We start from the raw sequence: 9,178 nt of genomic DNA, 5'->3' as shown, positions 1-9,178 counted from the left end.
CCTCATATATGATCTTTGTCCTTAGTGTGCTGTACATTGAGATTTAATGCCATAACTAGTACTCAAACAGTATTTTTCACTTTATGTTTCTGTGTGGGAGCAAACAGTTGAAATCTTTACTTAATGTATGCTAAACTGATCTTCTGTATATAAAGAGAATCGAAAATGAATCTTGATGTGAATGGAAGGGGAGAGGGAGTGGATAAGGGGAGGGTTGCGGGTTGGAGGGACGTTATTGGGGGGGAGTCATTGTAATCCATAAGCCATACTTTGGAAATTTATATTCATTAAATAAAAGTTTAAAAAAAGGGAAAAATTAAAAAAAAAAAAAAGGACTTGAGCAAGTGTCTGCTGAGCAGGCTCAGGGATGCAGGCTTGGAGAATAGCATGACATCCGGAGTGCCCTCCATGAGCGAGCAGTAGAGGAAGGGTCCCTGGGAGATGACGAGGTTGGTGCAGAGGCAGCTGGCGATTGTCTGCTGGGTGGCACTTAGCTGCTTCTTGGCCAGTTCCAGGCCATGGTACAGTTTGTCCAGGTTACTCCTGGAGAGACTGTCCAGTGCCTGGATGAAGTGATCCGTCCCTGAGCCGTCCCTCTCAGGGTTCTCCATCAGTGACATGGTGGCAAAGACCACGTCGCTGGCCAGAAACTTGTGCTTGAATCCAAAATGGATGCTGAAGGTCTGCACATGCATATCCTTCATCCCAAATTTATTGGCAGAGTCCTCGATCATTTCCCCCAGGTTCTCCTTCAAGGAGACGTCCATGGACTGAAACTTCTGCTTCACCTGCTTCAGAGGAAGACCCATGTCTGCGAGGAACGCAGCTTCTTCTGCCCGTGCACAGACCGGAGCTTGAACCTGGCTGCGGTGTAGCTCGTGTTGCACAGGCTGTCGTGCAGGGACCAGTGCTGGTAGAGTGCCAGGCGGAGGTCGTACTCGAAGGAGATGCGTGTGCAGTCCACAGAGAGGGTATTCTCCTCGTCTTCGTTTTGGTGGTTGTGCCGGGACACGTGGCGCTGCAGGACGCCAACGTCCGTCACGTACTTCATTTGAGTGATCTTGTCCTGCACCCACTGGTCCGTGAGTCCCACGATGGACCACCACAACATGTCGTTCAGGTCTTTGGACATCATCCGCGCCAGGTCAAACATCACCATGGCTGAAGTCCCGTGATACTCGTACTGCTCGTAGTCAAAGAGGATGTCTCTCCTCCGGGACTCCCGTTCTCTCCGCTGCCTCCTCTTCAGGGTCCGCTCCAATATCGCCTCCTCTAACCGTGTGCACTTCCTGGAAGGCTCTGACCCATCATCGTCTTCACTGTCACTTCCCGAATGCTCTTCGTCCTCTTTTTCATCCCAAAAGATTTCGTCGTAGGCAGGAACCTCCAGGTCGTCCTCTTGTTTGACAAGTAATTTGATCTGGGTGTTGTTGTACACATTCACCACATTCACGGGTCTGTGGGTGTCGCACACGAAGAACACAGAGTCCTCGTCAGGCTGCAGGATGTCCAGCAGGTCTACGTTAGCTCCGCAGTTTATGAGAATAAAATAACGGAACTGCTCTTTGTGCTGAAGGAATGCAGTTTCGAGTTCTTGCCACCCAGAGACCGGGACCAGCGTGTACTGCACGTGATCGCACTGGAACAGGGCCTGGAGGATCTTGCAAGCGCACAGGGCGTCCACGTCCGAGGCTACGAAGAGAAGGACCCTCTGCCGGGGGTTGGGAGAAGGGAGAAGGCAGGCTGGCTCTGGACCAGCTCATAGAACTCCCTGCGAAAGTCGGAAACAAACATAGCCACTGCCGCTGGGCACCCTGAGCTCGGGTGAGCTGCGGAGAGCCCCGCCTTCAGTCAAGACTCCCTAAATTCACATTTATTAAATAAAAAAATTATATAACAAACAAAAAAAGAAAAAAAAAGAACTTAATACTTTACCCTTTTAGTATTTTTTATGTTCTACTTAAAACTATTGGTTGAGGCCGACACCGCGGCTCACTAGGCTAATCCTCCGCCTAGCGGCGCCGGCACATCGGGTTCTAGGCCCGGTCGGGGCACCAGATTCTGTCCCGGTTGCCCCTCTTCCAGGCCAGCTCTCTGCTGTGGCCCAGGAGTGCAGTGGAGGATGGCCCAAGTGCTTGGGCCCTGCACGCCATGGGAGACCAGGAGAAGCACCTGGCTCCTGCCTTCGGATCAGCGTGTGCGCCAGCCGCAGCACACCAGCTGTGGCGGCCATTGGAGGGTGAACCAACGGCAAAAAGGAAGACCTTTCTCTCTCTGTCTCTCTCTCTCTCACTATCCACTCTGCCTGTTAAAAAAAAAAAAAAAAAAAAAAAAAAAAAAAAAAAAAAAAAACAACTATTGGTTGAACTCTGTAATTAATACACAATTACTCCTAGGTGTTTAATTAATGCTATAACTAGTACTCAAATAGTATTTTACACTTTGTGTTTCTGTGTGGGTGCAAACTGTTGAAATCTTTACTTAATATATGCTAAATTGATCTTCTGTATATAAAGATAATTGAAAATTAATCCTGATGTGAATGGAAGGGGAGAGGGAGTGTTGTGGGTGGGAGGGAAGTTCCGGGGGGGGGGGGGGGGAGCTATTGTAATCCATAAGCTGTACTTCGGAAATTTATGTTCATTAAATAAAATAAAATAAAAAGAAAAAAAAATGGAAAACAATCCTCCATGTTCATGGATTGGAAAAATCAACACCATCAAAATGTCCATACTACCAAAAGCAATTCTCAGAACTAGAAAATATGATGCTAAAATTTATATGGAAACACAGGAGAACCCGAGTCTCTAAAGCCATCTTATACAACAAAAACAAGCCAGAGACATCAAAATATCTGACTTAAAGACATACTACAGGGCAGTTATAATTGAAACAGCCTGGTACTGGCACAAAAACAGACTTGTAGATGAATGGAACATAATAGAAAGTCCAGAAATCAATTTATGCAACTAAAACCAACTTATCTTTGATAAAGGAACAAAATGATCCCTGGAAGAATGACAGTCTCTTTAACAAATTGTGCTGGGGAAACTGTATCTCTACATGCAGAAGTATGAAACTAGACCCATACCTTACACCTTACACAAAATTCCTCTCAAAATGTATCAAAGACCTAAGTCTATGACCCGATACACTCAAATGATTAGAGAACATTGAGGAAACCATGCAAGACATTGCCATAGGCAAAGACTTCTTGGCAAAGACCTTATAACCACAGGCAATCAAATCCAAAATTGATAAATGGGGTTACATGAAGCTGAGAAGCGTCTGCACTGCAAAAGAAACACTCAGCAAACTGACGAGACAACCAATAGCATGGGTAAAATATATGCAACTGATAAAAGTTTAACATCCAGAATCTATAAAGAGCTCAAGAAATTCAATAATAAGACAGCCAACGCAGTTAAGAAATGGGCAGAGTTGAACAGCATTTTTCAAGAGAGAAAGTTCAAATGGCCAATAGACATTTGAGAAAATGCTCAGCATCTCTAGTCATTAGGGAAATGCAAAGAAAAATCATGGTGAGCTTTCACCTCACTCCAGTTAGAATGGTTCTCCTACAGAAATCTACAAGTGACAAATTCTGGCAAGGTTGTGGGGAAGTTATACTGGTCCACTGTTGGTGAGAATGTGAACTGGTTCAGCCTTGTGGAAAACAGTATTGGAGATACTTGAGAAATCTGAATACCATATTAACCAGCCATTCCACTCCTGGGAATTTACTTAAACCAATAGAAATAAGTGTATGAAAGAGTTATCAGTACCCCCATGTTCATTGCAGTAAAACGCACAATACCTAAGATATGGAATCAACCCAGGTGTCCGTTAACTGTTGACTAGATAAAGAAATCATAGTATATATACACTATAGAATACTACACACCTGTAAAAAAATTGAAATATTATATTTTGAAACACGATGGACACATTGGAAACCAATATACATAGTGAAATAAGCTAGTCCCAAAAATACAGATATCATATGTTTTCTCTGATTCAAGGTAACTAACAGAGTACCTGAAATATAATGTATTGGAGTGATATAAACATTTCAAGATTCAATGATTGTTTTTAGCCCTTGTCTCTTCCATCGAGGAACAGTGTGTTTTTGTTTTTTTTTTTTTTTTTTATTTCATATTATTTGTTGAACTCTTATAAGTGTAGGCTTAACTATCCGATCATTAAGTAAAGTGAAAATAGATCTTTGTAAAAATTAAGAGCGGGAATGTGAGAGGAGGAGGAGGAAGGATTGCAGCATGGGCGGGAGGTAGGTTAGGAGCAGAGAGTCAATATTTTCCTAAATCTGTATATATGAAATACATGAGTTTTGTGTAACTGAAATAAAATTTTAAAGAAAGATGTTAAAGGAATCAGCATTAAATGACTTGTGAATTTAATCTTATTTTTATAACACCTAAAATAAAAGAAATATATCTTTCAGTATCTGGTTCACTTCTCAAATGACTGTAAGACTCACGGCTGGCCCATGCTGAAGCCAGGAGCCTGAAACTCCAAGATCATAAGTTAATTGGTCATTCACTTTTTTGTTTAAATGCTGGAGATATTTATTTTTCTGAGACTGTTTATTTGAGCACATTTAATCTTCTGATTTCTAGGGAGGTGGTAACACTAAACAAGAATGGTTGAAATGACTCTGAACTGAACATTAAGTCAGTCCAATTTTCCTGAAATGAGCAGACACAGTTAGCCAGATTCTTGTCTTTTTCTGGAATAAAGCTCACTACTTTCACTATTACAGTGGCCATAACTGGAATTTCCAAGTTCCTATTCTAAACTTTCTTGAGCAATGAATCAGGGTGTACTTAGACATATGGCAGAGCATAATTAAATTATGTGTGAATTAGTCATTTTAAAAAATGGATATCATATAAATATTGATATAGTATTAACTTTGTTGATATTAAAACCATTACCACCACTATCCACTTTGTGTTTCTTAAAAATATTTTAAGGTTTTTTTTTTTTTTTTTTTTATATTTCCTATTATTTGTAGCACTTGAAAGCTTGAAAGTTCTGCTTAAAAAGCACGGGAAGACATGGAGGCTTATGGAACAGATTTTCCAAGCAGCTTCAAGATAAGAATATATGAAATTTTATCTTTCTATAGTTTATAATTTAAAATAAAACATATTCTTTTTTATATTTGTTTCATTGGCTGTTTATTAGGCTTATATGTACTAGATTTGTTGATTATTTTATAAATTGGTGCTTCAAGAGCAAGTAAAAATGAGCAACTATATGCTCTCACAATCAAAGATTGGATATTAAACCAATCCACATTAATCATTTTAATCATTAATATAAACTCATACCATAGTTTTAGTTTAAATTACAAGAAAAAGACACAAAATACACACTTATAAAGACAATTTAATATACTCTACTTACCAATGATTTGGGGAATATGTTATTGTAGTGGTTTTACCAACTCCTATGTGTTTGTAAAGCTTCATAGTGTATGTAAATGAGTGCAATAAATGCCAACATTGCAAAAGCTTTCTCAATCGCAGTAAGAAATTATGTTCATTCCTTCCCTTTGAATGACAATTCTTCCTTCAGAATACAACTTAGAATATATTTTATGACCTCCACAACTGAATAGTTAAGGTTATATAAGAAAAAAGAATTGCTCATAATCAGCATAAACTTCACTATAACAATACAAAGAACTCTCAGAAGTAGTTCTAAAGCATCATTCTCTGTTCTTTCTGAATGTACAGTTATCCATAGCATTTTTGCATCCATGAGGTTTATTGGATGGGTTCAATGAGGAAAACATTTCTGACTTGCAAGAAGTTGAAGCACTTATTTATTTCTGAATAAACACAGTGGAGGTAGGCTAGAGTTTTCTACACTACAAATTTATGTTAAAATGAAGAAAATGCATTTGACCAATATTAATACATCTTATAAATTCTAAAACATGAAAATACACTTCTCTTTTCATAGATGCTTGAAAAGAAAACAACACAGGTCAATCAGTCACACACACATATGTTGCACTGCAGTACTTGAAGTGAAATTTGAGCTGAATATAGTTAAACAGAATTGTCTACGATTCTAATTGTTCAATAAAATAGCATTAACTATTGTGTTAGCACATTCATGGCTCAGAATAATTTAGCTGCCCAAAAAGCACATAGAAAATTTTGATTAACAAGAAAGCATTCATGAGATGAGGAAAAGAAATGGTAAGCTAATGAAATGCATATCTAGCAAACTGTATCAAAAACAACCTGTAGAAAGGAATATGTAGGGATAGTATATGTAAACAATTTTAAAGACAAAAATTATTAATCTTATTTTCCAATATTCTTTTTTATTTTCTTTAAATTTATTTAATGAATATAAATTTCCAAAGTACAGCTTATGGATTACAGTGGCTCCCCCCCCCCCATAACGTCCCTCCCACGCGCAACCCTCCCCTTTTCCACTCCCTCTCCCCTTCCATTCACATCAAGATTCATTTTCAATTCTCTTTATATACAGAAGAGCAGTTTAGCATATATTAAGTAAAGATTTCAACAGTTTCCACCCACATAGAAACACAAAGTGAAAAATACTGTTTCAGTACTAGTTATAGCATTAAATCACAATGTACAGCACATTAAGGACAGAGATCCTACATGAGGAGTAAGTGCACAGTGACTCCTGTTGTTGACTTAACTAATTGACACTCTTGTTTATGGCATCAGTCATCATCCTAGGCTCTTGTCATGAGTTGCCAAGGCTATGGAAGCCTTTTGAGTTCACCAACTCTGATCATATTTAGACAAGGTTGTAGTCAAAGGGGAAGTTCTCTCCTCCCTTCAGAGAAAGGTACCTCCTTCTTTGATGACCCATTCTTTCCACTGGGATCTCACTCATAGAGATCTTTCATTTAGGTCTTTTTTTTTTTTTGCCAGAGTGTTTTGGCTTTCCATGCCTGAAATACTCTCATTGGCTTTTCAGCCAGATCCGCATGCCTTAAGGGCTGATTCTGAGGCCAGAGTGCTGTTTAGGATATCTGCCATTCTATGGGTCTGCTGTGTATCTCACTTCCCATGTTGGATCCTTCTCTCCCTTTTTTATTCTATCAGCTAGTATTTGCAGACACTATTCTTGTTTATGTGCTCCCTTTGGTTTTTAGTCCTATCATTATGATCAATTGTGAAAGAAATTGATCACTGGGACTAGTGAGATGGCATTGGTACATGCCACCTTGATGGGATTGAATTGGAATCCCCTGGTATGTTTTTAACTCTGCCGTTTGAGGTAAGTCAGCTTGAGCATGTCCCGAATTGCACATCTCTTCCCTCTCTTATTCCCACTCTTATATTTAACAACAATCACTTTTCAGTTAAGTTTCAGCACTTAAAAATAACTGTGTATTGATTACAGTATTCAACCAAAAGTATTAAGTAGAACAAACAAAAAAAATACTAAGAGGGATAATGTATTAAGTTGCTCATCAACAGTCAGGACAAGAGCTAATCAAGTCATTGTTTCTCATAGTGTCCATTTCACTTCAATAGGTTTCCCCTTTGGTGCTCAGGTAGTTGTCACCGATCAGGGAGAACATATGATATTTGTCCCTTTGGGACATGCTTAATTCACTCAGCATGATGACCGGGTTTCATTTTTTTTTGATTGCTGTATAGTATTCTATAGAGTACATGTTCCATAATTTCTTTATCCAGTCTACTGTTGATGGGCATTTGGGTTGGTTCAAGGTCTTAGCTATTGTGAATTGAGCTGCAATAAACATTAATGTGCAGGCTGCTTTTTTGTTTGCCAATTTCATTTCTTCTGGGTAAATTCCAAGGAGTGGGATGGCTGGGTCTAATGGTAGGGTTATATTCAGGTTTCTGAGGAATCTCCAGACTGAATTCCATAGTGGCTTAACCAGTTTGCATTCCCATCAACAGTGGGTTAGTGTCCCTTTTTCACCACATCCTCGCCAGCATCTATTGCTGGTAGATTGCTGAATGTGAGCCATTCTAACTGGGGTGAGGTGAAACCTCATTGTGGTTTTGATTTGCATTTCCCTGATTGCTAGTGACCTTGAACATTTTTTCATGTGTCTGTTGGCCATTTGGATTTCCTCTTTTGAGAAATGTCTATTGAGGTCCTTGGCCCATCTCTTAAGTGGGTTGTTTGTTTTGATGTTGTGGAGTTTCTTGATTTCTTTGTAGATTCTGGTTATCAACCCTTTATCATTTTTTCAATATCCTAAGCATGAAAATGAAATCAGTGTTAATCGCCATGCTATGCAAGTGTTGAACCTCCAGTTATGTTCCAAATTCATGTGTTGGAATCCTATTCACCAGTATATCCTAACATACCTTATTTAGATATCTGATCATTGAATATCTAAATGACTGATTTCCTTACCAAATGGGAAAACTTGTTCACAGACACATGCAGAAAATTATCCAGGTGAAGGTAAAGACTGTCATTTATAAATCCAGCACAGAAGACAAAAACAATATTTTCCCTCACAGCTTCAGAACAAGTAATTGCTGCCAACAACTTGATATCAGACTTCTAGTCTCCAGAACTGTATATTGGAGATTTAAGTGGCATTTGTAAGCACTTCTCTGTTTTTTACAATGTTTATTTCTGATTACACATATTTGAATCTTCTAACATATTAATTAGATGATTTATTGTCTAACAATTTTAACTTGTAATTAACAAGTTAGTTAATATACTTACCTGGAAGGGGAGATACCATGGTCACAAAGGTGGTTTTCCCAGGGCGAGGTTCATCCATTACACTCCGGGTGTGCTGACTCTTGCGATTTCCCCAAATGCGGGAAACTCAACTGCATAATTTGTGGTAGTGGGGGACTGTGTTCATGCTCTTCTTTAAATAAAAAAAGAAAAATTAATAAATAAAAAACAAGCTAGTTAAAAGTTAACATTGTTAACAAAGGTGTTTGAGATAAGCCAAAGCTTCCTTAGGTTATTCTGAGTTGCAAATTTGTTGCTAACCTTTCCTTCCAAGGTATCAATCAGAATTAAGAGAAACCATTTTCAGTTTAGGTTCACTCAATGCTATTATTATCAAATATTATCCTCAATTTTTATCCTCAATTACCTCAACTATTATCCTCAATTAACACAATGTTATTTATCCTCAACTCAGCCCTCA

At 38.8% G+C, this 9,178-nt stretch overlaps 1 non-coding gene and 1 pseudogene across 1 annotated transcript; one reads left to right on the top strand and one right to left on the bottom strand.

Moving 5' to 3' along the window:
* Positions 1–299: 299 nt before the first annotated feature.
* LOC127482835 (cell division control protein 45 homolog pseudogene) lies at positions 300–8,797 on the bottom strand (annotated as a pseudogene).
* LOC127483102 (U1 spliceosomal RNA) lies at positions 8,732–8,895 on the top strand. The gene has a single exon (XR_007909065.2). It is a non-coding gene; the product is annotated as a U1 spliceosomal RNA (small nuclear RNA).
* The last annotated feature ends 283 nt before the right edge of the window (positions 8,896–9,178 follow it).

The sequence above is a fragment of the Oryctolagus cuniculus genome, chromosome 4 (assembly GCF_964237555.1).
Source record: "Oryctolagus cuniculus chromosome 4, mOryCun1.1, whole genome shotgun sequence".
Taxonomy (NCBI): domain Eukaryota; kingdom Metazoa; phylum Chordata; class Mammalia; order Lagomorpha; family Leporidae; genus Oryctolagus; species Oryctolagus cuniculus.
This window is presented reverse-complemented; position numbering and strand designations above follow the sequence as displayed.